This window comes from Eptesicus fuscus, chromosome 16 (genome assembly GCF_027574615.1).
Source record: "Eptesicus fuscus isolate TK198812 chromosome 16, DD_ASM_mEF_20220401, whole genome shotgun sequence".
In the NCBI taxonomy this organism is placed as follows: domain Eukaryota; kingdom Metazoa; phylum Chordata; class Mammalia; order Chiroptera; family Vespertilionidae; genus Eptesicus; species Eptesicus fuscus.
This window is the reverse complement of record NC_072488.1, coordinates 36,196,925-36,214,659: the sequence shown is the minus strand read 5'-3', so window position 1 is coordinate 36,214,659 and position 17,735 is coordinate 36,196,925. Positions and strand designations below refer to the sequence as shown.

Genomic DNA, 17,735 nt, shown 5'->3' with positions numbered 1-17,735 from the left:
GGTGGGATGACTCATGTGGGGCCTACAGGGTGTCCCAGGGTCTCTAGAGGGATTGGCCTCAGCTGACCACAGCAGTAATGTGTTCAGTAACACACTGTATTGACTTCCTGGGATTGCATCTAAACAAACTGCTCTCATTAAAGCCTTTAAGTCTGCTTTCGGGGAGAACCAAGCCTAAGATGAAGTTTGACTCCAGTCTGGGCCCTGCCTCTTAAATATCTGGGTCCCCAAGAAATGTTGGAGACTTGAGATGAAAAAGCCTTTGAAAATTGATCTCCCCCCAATACCTATGGTAACTCTATGCCAAGTACATGCATATCTCTCTGTTCCCTCCCCACTGATAGATACCACATAAAGTGCTTCCAAAGCCCAGGATTATTCCTGCTTGCCTTGGACCTGCCCAAATCTTCATTTCACAAATCTCGACTTTGTCTCTGTTTTAAGTCCTTCTCTATGTTCAACCTCCATTTCTCTCTTTTTCTAGCTATCCCTGTCTCCAGAAGGAATGACCTGCAATTTATATATCCCAGGACTGAAATTTTGCAGTTGCTGATAAAATATAAATCTATATGCACTGAATACAAATTATGCCTAAGACAATGTCATGGTTAGGGAGTTTTAAGTAGTGTATTGAAAAGGAAGTAGAAATACAACCTGAGTAGTCAGGGAAGGCCTCACAGAGAAGGTTGGAAACCCTGATCTAGTCCAGTCTCCCATTTTACAGATGCAGAGATTGAAATCCATGATTCAGGATCCCAAGAGTTTAGGAGTGGTGAGCTGCCCCCCATCCCTCACCCCTCAACTCCCTCTGTTCTCCACTCCATGTTGCCTACTCACCATTGGTCCAGGGGCAGCCTTGCCTCTGCCTTTGTCTTTTGTCGGCCTTGAAATTCGCCAGGGGAATGAGGACCGGAAAAGGATGAGAACAAATAGCACCTTCTCCTAAGCACTCTTCACACTGTACAATATCAGTTGTCCTAAGAAATGGAGTTGTCCTTTGAAATGGGTTGAAAATATTGTTTGTTTTGTTTTAAATCTTGGAAAAAATTCTAGTTGCATGGAATTTTTCTCTCCAGAATTAATCATGAGTAGCATACTCTTTAGCTTTGTTCTTCTGTGAAGCAGAAAACAAAATAGCCATTGTAGGCCCCTTTGTTAAACCCAGGGACTAATGACGTGTTCACCCCTCCCATTGAGCAGCCCTCTGATATTGGTCTCTCTGGAGAGCACTGAGCACCCAGGGTGGCAGAACGCTGCTGAGTAAGCCCTTCCCAACCCAAACTTGGACAATTCCTCTGACTGTTCTTCAGCTTAGTCGTATCAAATATTCTCAAAGAGTTCTTCCAATTTCTGTTTTTAAAATAAAAATAAAAAGACCAGCACATTCCTTTTATGTTTGTGCAAATGAAGCAGAGGCAAGAAGCTGGGGAAACTAGCAAAAAACCTTTTGATATGCAACTAGAGCGATTTCCTACTGAAGTCCTGAAATATGAATTAAAAGAAAATATTTACTTTGTTTCAGATTCCAAGATTGGATTTTTGGTATTTTCTACTAGACGGCAGGATCAATATGCTAAGAACAAGTCTGTCTTTATCAACCTCCATTAATAGTAACTCGGGTATACTTGGGATCCATCAAAAGAACTTTCTCTTCCCACGTTATATTTTGTTTTAAAGGAAGGAGCATCATTAGCTCACATAGTGTTCACTGTAGAACAGTGCTATTCACCATGAAGTCATTTAATTAAAAAGATAATTTCCCATAATGTAAAATTTCAGGCAACTCAATGTCAGTTGAGCGATACACTGACAGTAATATTATGCACACTGTACTGCTCTCATTTTCTGCATTGATTCGTGTTTGACTCAGATCTAATCAGGAATGTCTCACTACAGAAAACACTCTTTTTCTGTAAAGATTTTTAGGACCTAGAGTGTGTATTGCTGCCGGGTATGGATGTATGATATTCACATAAGGCTCCCAGCGTGCCGCAGAACCTGCCTTGTAGCTATATGTATAGTCCCTAACCAAAAACAAAAAACAACAAAAGGACACAACCAACATTACATTGCCCCAAGGTCCCTGCTTCTCCTGCAAGAAAATTATTGTAGAAAAAAAAATAGAACCTCTAGAAAATCAGAGGTACTTCCTAGTAAGAGAGCAGAGGTAGGGGGCGTGCAGGAGGCAGCGGAGCCATGTATCACTCTCACATCAATGTTTCTCCCTTTTCTTCTTCTCTCTCTACAAAATCAATTTTAAAATCTTAAAAATAAATTTTGTTATTTTCTCTTCTAACTGTCTCCTGTCTACTTAATTATAGACCAGCCAAAAAAACCTTGAGGTAGAGGAAACTTTCCTCCTCCCCCACACTTGTTAAAAGGACCAACAGTAGATAATTCCAGTGCATAGTAACCTTCTGGAAGTGGGGCAGAGGTGTGTGTGTGTGTGTGTGTGTGTGTGTGTGTGTGTGTGTGTGTGTTTATACACACACAATGAGGGCACAGGACACCCTAGGACAGTGATGGCGAACTTTTGACACGCGTGTCAGCACTGACACACGTAGCCATTTCTGATGACACGCGGCCGCTTAGGCAGCCGCATGCTGAGGATGAAACATTTGCTGCTCCTGAGGATGAAACATTTGCGAAATAATGTTTTTTCCTCAAAGTGACACACTACCCGAGTTATGCTCAGTTTTTTGGCGAAGTTTGACACACCAAGCTCAAAAGGTTGCCCATCACTGCCCTAGGAGAAGTGTAGAAAGAAGGTTAAAAAAAATGCCAAAGTAAATATCATTCATTAATTTCAACATGCGGCCTAAGAAAGGAGTTAACACTGCCCTCTCTCCCTCCTTCTTCATCCTCTTCTCCAAATGCTCTCCTTTCTCCTTCCATTTGAGATTTGAGTCTTGCTCAATCCTTGCTCCCAGGAACAAAAATTTAAACCAATATTACTAGTATAAGAATTTAGCAGCATTATTCATTAAATTGGCTTTTCTGGAGTATGCTACCAAGCTACATGCCACAGTAAGTAATAATCATATTATTACTAATGACTAACAATAATAATAATTAGTATTGTCACATAATCCTATCTAATAATAGACAAAAATGCAAATTGACCATACCTCCGACACACCCACAAAGCCACGCCCACCATCCAATCAGAGTGAGTATGCAAATTAACCCAAACCAAGATGGCTACAGCCACAGAGAGCAAGGTTTTCTAGGTAACAGAGGAAGCCAAGCTTTCCGCCTGCTCTTGCCAGGCCTAAGCCTCCACTCAAGCTACAAACTTTCAATTATAGAAGGTAAACAAATTCAAACAAATGGCGGCGGAATGGAGCTTGAGAGAGCAGGCCAGGGTTGCCACTGGCAACAGGGGAAGCAAAGCTTTCCGCACACCCTGGCTGGGCCCACCTGCTTAAGGCAACAACGTTTCAATTATAACCCCAACATAAGTGGCTGCCGGCCTCGGAGGGAGCCCCAGGCTTGGCTCCGCTCCAGGCTACAAAGTTTCAATTGTAGAAGGAAAATAAATTCCAGATACCAGGGCCTCCCCTTGCGTTGCCAGGGGGCATGGCCAGCCTGCAAACCACCACAGGCCCCTCGCTCAGGCTGTCCCACACCCCAAGGGAACCCCCACCTGATCCGGGATGCCCTTCAGGGCAAACCAGCTGGCCCCCACCCCTGTACCAGGCCTCTATCCTATCTAATAAAAGAGTAATATGCAGATTGATCATCACTGCAACACACAATATAGCTTCCCCCATGTGGTCAAAGATCCTGCCCCCATGTGGACACAAGATGGCCACCACAAGATGGCCAGCAGGAGAGGGCAGTTGGGAGGCACCCAGCCTGCAAGGGAGGGCAGTTGAGAGGGACCAGGCCTGCAAGGGAGGGCAGTTGGAGGTGATCAACCCTGCAGGAGAGGGCAGTTAGGGGTGACCAGGCCGACAGAGGAGGGAGGTTGGGGGCAAACAGGCTGGCAGCAGAGTGGTTAGGGGGTGATCAGGCTGGCAGGCAGAAACGGTTAGGGGCAATCAGGAAGGGAGGAAGGCAAGCAGTTGGGAGCCAGCAGTCCTGGATTGTGAGAGGGATCCCATATTGGAGAGGGTACAGGCTGGGCTGAGGCACAACCCCCCGCCGTGCACGAATTTGGTGCACCGGGCCTCTAGTTGTAATTATAATTACTCATCATATAATTATTATCATTCTTTTTTATCTTCTTCCTCATAATCATCATCATCAAAGCTTCTTTGGGATACTTTGTGTCAAGTTCTAAACTTTTGTCCACTGCAGCTCCCCGGTTGAACGATGAGAGGATTTAAGGACAGTGGGAAAACAGGCAGGGCTATTGCGGACAGACCTGTGCAGGTTGGACCCTGTACTTCAGGGTTGGGCCCAGAAGGTGAGTGGACTCTGAAATCTGATCTGTGCTCTGCTTTCCCGGCAGAACACCTTGGCTCACAGCAGCATCTGCAAGGAAGATGAGGCATCTCTTCTCATTTGCACATAGGCTACGGGCTGACGGTGGCCCTGAGCCCAGGAGAGGCCTAGTGCTAATCACCAGAGTCAGGGAAAACAAACACAAGAAGAGGCTAAGCCTTTTTGGAGACGTTCCAAAACCATCATTTGGCAGTGTCAAGGCCAAGTGGGAGAAACAAGTGCTTGGGGAAATGGTGAGGAGGTGCACAATCTAGTGTTTAGGTTCAGGACTGTGACTTCAGCCAAGGCAGTTTTCGTTGCATTACCGTCACCTCTGGTGTCTTCATGGTTTTTCTTGGCTTGGGCCATTATTACTTTACCTAAGATTTTTAGAAATTAAATTTGGTCATTTGCTGGGTCCGACCTGTTTTGAAGTAGCTCTTGGAATTTCCTCTTTATCTCCATTTACCTCTGTAAAGTGACTAACGTGAAATTTGGTCCTTTTAACAAGTAATCCGATTTGCCTGATTCTTGATTTAATCTGAGAATATATTTAAGCAAAACTTGTTAGAAAGTGAGTTAAAGTGTGGCTCATTAGTCTGGAGCCTGTGAAGGATGTTACAGCTGCGGCAGCGAGACAAGCAGGCTTTGTTTGTATTGAACCACAGCAGTGTCTCATGCTCTTCCTTGCTCTCTATTTAGCACTCTATCTTTGTCTCATCTTTAACAAAGCACAGTCTGTGCAGGCAGTCTGCAGTAAGCATTGTGAATCAGCTGATCCGTCTGAAAGGTGGCAGCAGTGTCGAGTGTCTAAATATTTATTTCAAATATAACATATCCTGTGGTCCTCCACATCCAAAGATTTTTCAGTTTAAAATACCTGCGACTGTGCCCAGCCGGTGTGGCTCAATGGTTGAGCGTCGACCTATGATGAACCAGGAGGTCGTGGTTGTTCGAGTTCAGGTCAGGGAACATGCCGGGGTTGTGGACTCAATCCCCAGTACGGGGCATGCGGGAGGCAGCTGATCAATGATCCTTTCTCATCATTGATGTTTCTCTCTCTCCCTCTCCCTTCTTCCCTGAAATGAATAAAATACATTTAAATAAAATAAATACCTGTGACTATATAAGTCACATGGCGTTTGCAATAAGAGGCCATGCAAATGGACTCAAGTGTCACAATCACTACTAAGCTAGTGTGAACCACACAGCTGGCCCTCTTAAGGACGGCATAGAGGAAGAAGAGCACTCTGCTTTGAGCAGGATTGCCACAACGATTGTGCATATTGGTAGGGATGCCCTGTGGCATGGATGGCCACAGATGGAGGTGTAGTAGACAGAATGGACTAGGTTATCTATAGTAACAAACAGCCCCAAAGTCTCGGTGGCTCAACACAACAGACGTTGATTGTTTGCTCATGCTAAACGCCCAGCATGGATAGGCAGGGAGATCCCACTGCACCTCAACATGTGCTTTTACAATTACACCAGCTGGGAGAAATGTAGCGAACCACACACTGGCTCTTAAAGCCTCTGCTTGCAAGTGACATGTGTCACTTCTCTTTCCATTTTATTAGCTAAAGCAAGTTACATGTCCACACCTAATCACAAAGGAGGCAAATACATGCAATCTTACCACATATCCAGAAGGAGGAGAGAATGGAAATATTTGGAACAACTCTAATGATTACAACTAGGGGTCATTTAGAAGGACTCCAGTGCCACCTTTGTGCTCTAGGACTTGTCAACAGAGATTAGGAAAAACGATGTCCACATTTATATGTCAGGTGATTACCCTCACAACTTGGGTGCCCTGTGTCCAGAGGTAGGTATTCTCTCTAGAAGGAAAAGCAGTAAGTTCTAACTCTTCCATGTGGGTTCACTATATTGTCACCTTTAAAGTAAAGAATTTCATAAAACACAGATACCATTACTGAGAAATAGCGTAAGAGAGAGACTGATTCTCAGAGACTTCAGAAATGAAACTGACTCCAGGTAGCAGATAGACATTGCCTGAAGGGCCTACTCTTTCTGAGTATCGCCCTTCCCATCTACATTTAAGTCACTTGTTAAAACTGGCGGGACTCTGGAAGCAATTCTGTTTAACAGGAGGCTCTATCCAATACAGAGCAGGTTGGATCACAGTGGACATCTGACCAAAGCTAGGCCAGAGTCTCTTCCCTAGGAATGTGGAGTTTGGACTAAGAGAAACACTTCTAGGAAACAAGGAGTTGGACTAATTGGTCTGGGTTGTCTTTTGATTAGAGATGAACTGAGACTGTTAGTGCTCACTAACTATCCATATGCTCCTCCTGTTTTCCAGTTTCCCTTGCAGGTAGATTGGAGCTACGTGGCTGACTTCTGGCCAATGGGAACTAAATAGAAGTGATTTCAACCACTGTCGGGCTTAGCTATTGAAAATATTCCTGCTATCATTTCACTTTCTGTTTCCCCACAGCAGTGACCCTAGAGGTCACATGTTCCAGATGACATTATTATAAGATGTAGAAGGGCTTCCCATCCCATAGAAAATTGTGACATGGGTGAGGAAAGAAATATATATTTTTTAATTTAAATATATTGGTATTGACTTAAGAGAGGAAGGGAGTGGGAGAGATAGAAACATCAATGATGAGAGAGAATCATTGATTGGCTGTCTCCTGCACGCTCCACACTGGGGACTGAGCCCACAACCTGGGCATGTGCCCTGACTGGGAATTGAACTGTGACTTCCTGGTTCATAGGTCAGACTGTCAACCACTGAGCCATGCCAGCTGGGCTTTTTGTTTTTTTTTTTTTAAAGAAATATTTATGGTTTAGGATTTATTCCTTGTCTCAGCATATCCTAGACTATCCTAACATAGCACCAACACAGAAGCAGCCTCACTCCACTGAGAACTAAAGAAAAGATGATCTGCAAAGAGGAAGAAAAATGATATACATGAGCAAAGGGGAACAGAGATGAGAAAAAGAGACCCTGGGTCCTTCCAATTTCTAGTTCCAATACCTTCTTGAAGGCAAATCATATGTCTATCCTTGGTTTCTATGATTCTCTTATATCCTTATTATAGTAAATTTCTTGTTTTTAGTAAGCTGTACCAAAAAGATTTTGTCCTTTGCAATTAAAAAAAGTTATAACTAATACAGCTCCTTTCTCAGTGGTTCAGTTTATTCTTTAACTCATCATACCATGAAAACAACTAACAAGTTAATAGGTATGGTTCTGACTTCATTTTCAGTTCCATATAATTCCATGCCAGGAATGCCAAGATCTAGAGCAAAATCTTGTCCAGGTGGGATTCCACAATATAGTCAATCCTCAATACATAATTCCAGAATTACAGATCTCTATTTATACAAAATTTAAATAAAGGTAGATAATCTTTTCCGTTTTATTGGTTACAAATGACCAGCTGACAAGTTACTCAGCTTCTACAATTGCAGCAAAAGTCTAGAGCTATCAAGAAAGGGTTGCTTGTTCAAGAACAGCTAAGGAATTGATTGGCTCTTCAGAATCCGTGCCAACTTCCTTTCTGCAGGCGGGCTAAATAGTGGATACTTTTTATAGAAAGAAAGCCATCATCTTAGGATAAAAACTCTCTCTGCTGTGAACAAGCTGAATGCAATAACAGAAATTGCAGACAAAAGAGTTTTTGATGACAGATATTGCTGATGCCTTGTGCCTTCAAAGGCATTCCAGGAAAGGTGAAGGCATAATAATGACTAATAATAACTCATGTTTCTTCCAGGATATTACTCACTGGACCAATGGATCACTTGAGATATATGTCAGTGAGTCAGCTCATATTTTTTGGCAAAAAGATCCCAGGTCCCCAAGCTCTTTGCATCGAACTGCGTGAACCCTAAATGAATATACATCCTGAGGAGAAGTAAAGGCAGTGAAGCTTTGATAGTAAAAAACAAACAAATTTTGCTCTTTCAGTTTCTCCATCTACTACCTCACCCCATATATCTGAGCAAAATGAAATTATCAAGGCCAATGAAGAAAATCTCAAGCACACCGTTCAAAAGATAAAGGACCCAGATGAAGGAGAAAGGCAGAAATACCAGTAGGAAACAGGGAGAGTCTAACAACTCACCAAGCTCTGAAATGTGAACTTATAAGTTTATGTTGCAACTTAACATGACATAAGGATATAACAAAACCAGTTAAAATAATAATGGTTACAAGTAAAAAGGAGGTTAGACTGGATGGTAAAGGGGCTTTTATTTGAAATTCCATGATGAAAGGACTATGTGTACTGATGTAGCTCAAGAGCCAAATGTGGCCTTTGATGAACTTTATCCTATGATAATGACATTGATATTCATTTTCTTATATTTTAGTGCACCGTGCATTCAGAAGAGTTTAATAAAACATAGGTACAGTTTAAGAAATAACAATAACACAATATCCATGTAATCACCACCTAGCCTAGTTGAAGAATAAAATATGAAGTCTCCTCTGCTCACTCCCTTTCAATGGCCACCGTTACTACGAGTTCACACTGTTGTGTTAATGATTTCCCGCTTTCTTTATGGTTTTACTGCCTATATTTATATACCCAAACAACCTATTTGGTTTTGAAAATTTGGTAGCTGCGTAAAGAAAGATCCAAGTTACACTACTAACTCAGGGATGAACACAACAGAATCTCTTGTTGACAACTCCCCTGAGAGTTTACAAGAGCCCTTTCTAGGGAAGTCAGCGGGCAAGGTTGTAAGCTACTCCTTAGCAAACACAGGGCTCTGCACACTCAGGACATCTGGCAAGACCGCCAGGTAAGCCAGGTACTGGAGTCAGGTAGAAGTATGGTCAGAGGGTTTGGGATGCTCCCTATTCCCTACCTTAGATGTAAGTTTAAGCAGAAAGTTTGGTGAGATGTATCCTCAGTTGATCCAGGCATTAGGGCATGGAAAGGGAGCAGAAACTTAGTCAACAAATAATCTTAAGAATCACAGGTAAGAATCTGGGCAAGGCTTATTTAAGTATTCTGTCCTCAGGTTGAAATAGAGAGTAAAATAACAGAGGACTTGGCTATGACAACCACCAACATGTCTGTCCCTTGAATCTCATGCTCCTCTCTGGAATAGCTGTCCTCTGTGTCTATTGATAGTTGTCCTGGAATCTCCCATCGCTGACCTCATGGGGATTTCCTTTGCCTTTCCCCTGAGTTGGATCACCTGTATCCAGAACTGGAATGCATAATTTGTGGAACCCAGTGAAAATGAAAATGCAGAGTTCCTTGTTTAAAAATTATTAATAATTTCAAAATGGCGATAGCAGAGCATTAAACCAAGTATGGGCCCCTTTCACGTGTGGAACCCTGTGCGACTGTGTGAGTTGATGCCCACAAAGCCAGCCATGCCTATATCCCGTGTCTTCCTGTTTCCTGGTTTTACTCTCTTGTTTTAGTAGAACACATTCCCCAGTAGTCTTTTAAGAAAGGGTACATGGGAAATAAATTTTTGAGATTTTAATGTCTGAAAATGTCTGTTCTATCCTCGTGCTTGAAGGTGAGCCACTTTATTGTACAACACTGTGTTCTAAATGTTGCTCCCTGGAGTTGTGCAAAACAATAGTCCTACTTAATTAAAACCTTATTTATGGTATCAGTGTGAAGAGGTCTGAAGTTATTTGGATTCTTAATCTTTAAATATGTTTTTATCCCTTTCTGGAAGTTTATATAAATTCTCTCTGCTCTAGTGTTCTGAACATTTACAATGTGCCTTTGTGAGGGTCTATTTTCGTCCATTGTGCTTAGGACGCTATAGGCCCTGCTGATCTGACAACTCACGTTCTTCAGCTCTAAGAAATTTTCTTGTGTCCATACCTGAGTAATAGTGTAACTTTGATTACATTTTCCTCTCTTTCTGGAACTCTTATTATTTGGATGATGAACCTTCTTGTACATACCTCTCACTTTCTTACTCTTTCTTCTTTGTCTACTCTTTGTTCTACTCTCTGAGAAAATCCTTTATCTTACATTCTAGCCCTTCTTTTTTATTTCATGATGTTTTTTAATTTCTAAGAGTCCTTTTTGGTTCTCTAAATGAACTTTTCCTATAGCATCCTATTTTTGTTTCACCTATGCAGTGTTGTTTACTATCTGACAATATAGGAATTCTTGTTTGTTTGTTTTTACTTCCCTACATAGTGGCTATTGTTCCAGATGGCCTTTTTCTTGTATTTATTTGGGTCTCTACCCTTTTCCTTGGGGACTCCTCAAATATTTGGTTACCTTTGTGTTTTTTGTTTGTTTGTTTGTTTTTGCTCTTGATAAACAGCAAACTAAAAATTGATAAAGATTACCGAGCAAGTGGGCAGGGCTTGACAACTTTAAACTTTACTTTAAGGTGATCTGAGTGGGCTGTTTCTTAGGGGACCTCTGGAGTTAGTATTTTTACATTTTCTTCTTATTCTGGTCTGATTCCCAGAGAATTTTCTAATGTCCTGCCTGGTAGATGAGAGTCTGGCTGACAAACAAATGAGGACAGAGGTCTGGAGGGAGAGTCAGAACATAGGAGCTAATTCCAGCCCCCACTTTCCCCTCCAGGAAGAAGCCCTGCTCTCAACCGTGCCTGGCACCCCTCAGCCAAGGACCATCCATTTCGCTTTCCACAGAGACAAAACCTTCAGATTTCTGTCAGGATGGGGGCCAGTCACCTGGTGCCATGAAAAGGGACAAGGCAGCTAGGAAGCCAATTGTTTTTCAAGTAGATTTTTCTTCCTTTTTTGAGACCTCTCATTTACCTCAATCCTAGCATACTGAATGCTGCCAATTCCTGAAACTTTTGAGCATCTGTGTTTTGAAGCCAGGTGGGGACTCCGCTTTCTTGGGCCTGTTAAGCCAGTTACTACTGGTCCATCTGCTTTCCAGCTTCCAAAATTTAATTGCTCTTACCAATTCTACTATTTTCCTTGTACTTGTGTGTTTATGTCTTTTGTTAAAATCTCTTTAATGTAGTTTTAGCGTGCTTCAGGAGGAAGTAAAATTAATACATGCATGCAATCCACCATCTAAACTCAGAACCTCCCACCCACCCCCACTCCCCGGCTTCCTTTAAACAGTCTTCTTTGGAACTTGCTTTTCACTTACTCAAATGTACTGATGATGATGTTGCTCGTGCATTGGCATGGCAGTGACAGCTAACCCTAAATCCCAGGCATGGCTTCTGCTGGTGGCCTGAGGTGGAAAATACCTATTGGATTATCTGTTCAGCACTCCCTCTCCTGCAGCAGTCCTCCAGCTTAGCCATTTTAGGAGCTGTGATTTAGGAGATAGTCCTTTTTTTTTAAGGGAGGGGGGTTTGAAAATGTTTTAGTATTAAAATGCAAGTTTTACTAGCAATTAAAATTTTTCATCAGGAACCTCTTAGTGAAGTAGGAAAGGTATTGACTTTGAATCTAAAAAATGTTGAGATCTATATTCAAATGCTGTAACTTTGGGCAAGTTATTTGATCTCTTTCCCCTCAGTTTCTTCATACGTGAATGGGGAATGAAGGTGCAGGGATGAAAAAAGACCCAGTTTAAAAGATGCCTGGCATGGGAGGGATGTCCCTTCTCCACACCCGCTTTCTCCACCTGCAAATATATTTTGGGGAAAAAAAAAAAAAAAGAGGCATGGCATATGGTTAAGCTCTATGAATGTATATTCTCCCCCCCATTTCCCTCATCTGCTAGCCAACAGCATTAAGATAGCACAGTTTGTTCTGTAAAGTAAATGTTCCCAAGAGTGTTAAAGGGAGTCGTATCAACAAAGGCAAAAATTACCTACCAGCAGCCTGGGGGAAACTTTGAGAAGGGTGCTCCTTACAGATTTTTATTTGACATAAATAATGATGCCAGCTGCCAAGGGACCTGAGAAAACTGTTGTCTTCCATTCTTTTCAGACCAACCATAAGGATATCTATGCTTTGAGCTGTTTATGTATTCCCCTTATGAACTGGCTTGCAGGATTTAAGATTGCAGTCTGAAACTCGATATTGTTTTCTTTTTTGAATCTCGCTGGACCTATGCTAAGGGCCTGGCTAACCCATGTTCAGACCAAGTGATCCAACCCTGGTATTACAGACAAATGATGCACACTCCCTTAAAATAAATGCAGACATTAGAGTTACCTTGGGCATTTAACCATCAATTATCCCACTGTTCTACAGGTATTTAATGAGTATCTCTGCCTTTCCCTGCACCAATCTACTTTCTCCTTTGACAGTTATTTTTTCTCATACTTGGTTAGGATCCATTTATGACTCCTTTGCATAAAAACCCTCAGTGGTTTCCCACCATCTGCAGGATGAAGACAAGACTTGTCATATAAGGCCCCTGCCTGTCCTTGCAGCTCTTAAATTTGGAGTAGAGAAAATGTGAAACCTCAACGTAGAGCCAAGTGTTTTATACAAGTACGATTCTTGTCCTCAGAGTCTATGTGAGAATAATCAGAATATAAAGTATAAATAGCAAATTAAATCCTTCAATGCTTAGCCCACACTTGACCTTAGAGAGTTTGGTGCTCAGAGAGAAATATTGGCTGCTTACAGTGAAGTGTTCATTGTTTGTTTCTTTCTTTATAATCTATTCCTATCTCTTGAAAAAAAAAATGAACCTAGGAAGCTTTGGTGGAAATGTTAACTAGAAATAGAAAAGCAGGACTAAAGGAAAAGGTAATATTTTAGGTCTAAAGGTCATTATCATTGCCAGATTCATGCTGGATTCCCTGGCAGCTAGGGCAAAAAGGGAAGCAGGGTATACTAGTATTATTTGAATTTTGTTGATAGAAAAGAGGAAACTTACCAGTTCTTGAAAACAGGCAAAGTATTTTATATTTCTTTTCATTGCATTTTAAATTATAAAATTAATGCATGTCTTTTGTAAAAAAAAAAACAACAAACTCAAATAATATAAACATCTATATATACTGAAACATGTATGCTCACCTTACTGATACCCCCACTTCCGTTCTCCAGAAGAAAACTATAACCCCTGAGACTGACCATTCTTTCCTAGAGGTTTGTTTTTATTTTTTTCAATTAGAAGTACTTACACAGCTTTCATAGAATGTGAGTTTTATTTGTTTGCTTCAAAATTTTTATCAAACTAACCATGGTATTTTGTAACTTGCATTTTCACTTTACAGTGCATTAGGAACATCATATAAATAGATCTACCACTTTAATTTTACTGTCTATAATATTCCAGTATATGGAGGTAGTATAATTGACTCAATCTCTGTTTGCTTCTGATTTTACAGTCTTATAAGTAATGAGCATGCTTGTATGTACACTTTTGTAAAGAAATCTATTTCTATAGAATAGATTTCTTGAAATGAAACCGTGGGATCACATGGTTTATACATTTAAAATGTTGATGACTTGTCTTTAAAAAGACTGCATCAATTTATACTCTCACCAGCAGTGTTAGAGAGTGCCATTTCCCTATCCCCTTGCCAGCATTTGATATTATCAACCTTTTTCATTTTCTGGCACAAATTTCTAAATGGAATTTCTCCTGGCAAGGTCAGTATATTTTAATCCAGAAAAGAGACCAATGAGCCAGCCTTGTTTCTCCTGTTCTAGGGCGGTGGTTTTCGGGCTGTGCTCTGTGGAGCCTGAGGAATTCTAATGATGGGAGTGGGAAAGCACCAAAGACAGGACCTCCACCCTCTTAACCAAGGCAACTGAGTTTTAATGTTTTTCATGTTGCACTGTGGGACTAGGTTTTATTTTTAGATATGATTTTGTTGTTAAAAACAAGCTTGCAAACTATGGGTCTGAGCCTTGTTTCTCACTGAACCATTAGCAACTTAAAGAGGACCTGAAAATGTAATCCTTCAGGGCAAAAAAAAAGGGATGTTAAACAGTGACTCTCAAAAAAAACCCCCAAAAAAACAGTGACTCTCCAGCTGAGCCAAAATATTCCCATTTATACATTGTGTGTTTGTCTGCTAACGATCTTGTTCATGCTAGGCCTCACTCTGTTATGCCCAATTGTAATCCTGCAACCAATCCGAAAACAGCATTTCTTCCATGATTTGGATTAAAATTCCCCTATTTAATCACCCACCCCTCTCACAACACACACACACACACACACACACACACACACACACACACACACACACACACACGTGTGGATCACATCCCTCTTTATTTGTGTAAACTTGATGTTGCCTGGGGCTTCCTTTCTCCTGGCCTGAGTAAAATCCCATGGCCCATGATCCACTAAGATTTCTGTGAGTTCCTTTAAGCCTCAGGCTCTCATGGCCTCCTTTGCCTTCTACTTCTTCCGGCGCTCTCTTTGAGATCCATCATGTGAAACGTAGCTCCTTCTTTGGTAGTCACACACACAAATGATAACAATAAACTACCCCACTACACAAAGCCTTCTTGAGAAGAGTCGTATTTACTGTAAATAGCAATGCTCGGAAGGTCAGAGAAAGATGGGTTTAAGCCACAAGGATACAAATAATTTCAAAATGGCACAGTGAGCAATCACTGTGGCCTTTCATGGTCTAATGGCCTTCCAACAGTCCCTCTTTGCCTTGCCAGCTCCTCTCTTCTTCTATTCTTTATCTTCACTCACTCCCCCCTGGATTGAACCAAGAACTTCACATTATTTTCCTCTATTAAGCTTTGTAGCTCGTTTCTTCCCAGCTTTTACCCCCAAACTCAGATGGCTAATCTCTTCATAGTGCTCATCTTATTAAAGGGGCTTTCCATTTAGTGGAATGAAACCTTTTTAGGAGGCTGTTTTCTTTAAAAAATAGCAATAGAAATATTGCTTTTTCCTCTATTTCTTCCTCACTGAAACATTGTCGCTGTATTGCTTTTGTCCTCTAATCATTTTATACACCTGGCCCCTGCAACTAAATGCTAAGCAGCCTAAGAGCAAGAACTCTGCCTTTTTGTAGCTTTAAAATGTCCAGTCTTTGGTATATGCCTCACAAATGCATAATCAATAAAGTAACCACTGATTATACAATTAAAAGAAGAGTAAACAATAAGTGAATATGAGACCCTTGGATATTTTATAAGATGTTAACGATATCTCCTTGCAAAGATCATAAAATTAGTAATCTTTAGGAAGTTCATAAAACATTCAGACATATTTTTCAAGTTGAATTTATTTTTTTAGGAGATCCATAATGTAAGATTATCCTACTCAAAATATTCACTATTTCACATTTCTTTTTTATGTTGGCCTTTATTCTTCTAAAATGTCCTTTCTACTTCTCCCATGAACTAGATATTATTTTTGTTTATTCCCACCCCACCTGGCCAGATAGGAAGGAAGCAGAGTTGATTATCTATATCAGTACAATATCTCATCTTGCAGGGATCTTAAGAATAAAGAATACTATATAAAGTAGCATGCTATGTAAACCAAGGCTTAAAACATTCTTTAGCAAACCATCATAAAATATCACTTGAAATTCCTACAGGATCTTCTGCCTGCTATGTTTAATTCCTAAATCTCATGTTATTAAAAGAAGTATGTTTACTCTTTTATCTACACTCATATTTTACAATTTTTTTTCATCAAAACTGGCTTAGTTTGGTGTGAGAAAGCGGGAGCATATGACAAGTTAGAATTTCTGATATTTGACCCTTTGCAATAAATTAATGTCCAAGAATAACCCAAAGTTCAGAAACCAGGCCCAATTTAATTGTGGAAAATATATAGACTGTTCTATTCTGCTCATCTGTATGACAGAATTTTTCCCAAAATATCCAAGTGAAAAAAGTTTCTCCCAACTATTTGCTGCTTATAAGAGATTCATTTCAGATTTAAGGACACATATAGGCTCAAAGTGAAGAGACAGAAGATGGAAAAGGCTATTCCGTGAAAGTGAAAACCAAAAGAAAGAAGAATTAGCTATACTTATGGCAGACAAAATAATTTAAGCCAAAACGGTAACGAGAAAAAAAAGGTCATTATATCATGGTAAAGGGGTTAATTCATCAAGGAGATATAACAACCATACATATATATGCACCAACACTGGAGTACCTAAATATATTAAACAAATACTCACACATCTGAAGAGAGAAATAGACAACAATACAATAATGGTAAGGGACTTTAATACCCCACTTGCAGCATTCAAACAGAAAATCAATAAGAAAATGTTGGACTTTAACCATATATCAAACCACATGAACCTCACAAATATTTGTAGAATAATTCATCCAATAAGAGCAGAAAATACATTCTTCTCAAGAGCACATGGAACATTCTTCAAGGTAGATCATGTGATAAACCACAAAACAAGTCTTAGCAAATTTAGGAAGATTGAAATCCTACCAAATCTCCTTTCTGACCACAATGGTATGAAACTAGAAATCAACAATAAGAGGAAAGCTGGAAAATTTACGAGCATGTTGGGACTAAACAACACATTCCTGAACAACTGTTGGGACAAAAAAGAAATTTAAAAAAAAAATCTGTAAAATAAATTTAAAAACCCATCCTATTCACAATAGCATCAAAACAAATAAAATATTTAGGAATAAATTTAACCAAGAAAGTGAAAAATCTGTACAGTGAAAATTATAAGACTTTGATGAAAAATATTAAAGAAGATGCACATGGAAAGACATTTTATGTGCATGGATCCAAACAATTAATATCATGAAAATGCCCATATTACCCAAAGCCAGCTATAAAGTTAATGCAATCCCTATAAAAATTCCAATGGTATTTTTCACAGAACTAAAAACAAACACATGTGTGGAACCACAAAGATTCCAAATAGCCAAAGCAACCGTAAGAAAAAACAAAGCCAGAGAGGCATCACACTTCCTGATTTCAAACTATACTATAGCAGCTATATATTATTTACTATCATAGCAATAGTAATTAAAACAGTATGGTACTGGAGTAAAATTAGACATATAGACCAATAGAACAGAAATGAGAACCTGAAAAATAAACCCCACATAAATGGTCAACTAATATTTGAAAAGAGAGCCAAGAATACTCAATGGAGAAAGAATAATCTCTTCAACAAATGGTGCTGTGAAAACCATAAAACTGCATGAGGAAAATGAAAGTGGATCCCTAGCTTATACCACTCACAAAAATTAACTGAATGGATTAAAGATTTAAACACGAGACCTAATACCATAAAACTCATATAAGAAAACACAGGGGGAAAGCTTCTTGACATTGGTCTTGGCAGTGATTTTTTGGATATGACACCAAAAATACAAGCAACAGAAGCAAAAATTAGTAAGTAGTACTTCATTGAACTAAAAGGCTTCTCTATAGCAAAAGAAACAATCAACAAAATTAAAAAGCAACCTA

General features: G+C 40.1%; 1 protein-coding gene across 6 annotated transcripts in view; it reads right to left on the bottom strand.

The window, feature by feature from the left end:
• Positions 1–17,735, bottom strand: part of EHBP1 (EH domain binding protein 1) — a 442,179-nt gene that overhangs the window by 400,568 nt on the left and 23,876 nt on the right. The window contains exon 3 of one of the 6 annotated variants that reach the window (XM_054728303.1): positions 838–977. The exons of the other annotated variants lie outside the window; for them this stretch is intronic. The gene's annotated coding sequence lies outside the window, so the exon portion shown is untranslated. The remainder of the gene's footprint in view (positions 1–837; positions 978–17,735) is intronic. 6 annotated transcript variants of the gene reach the window in all.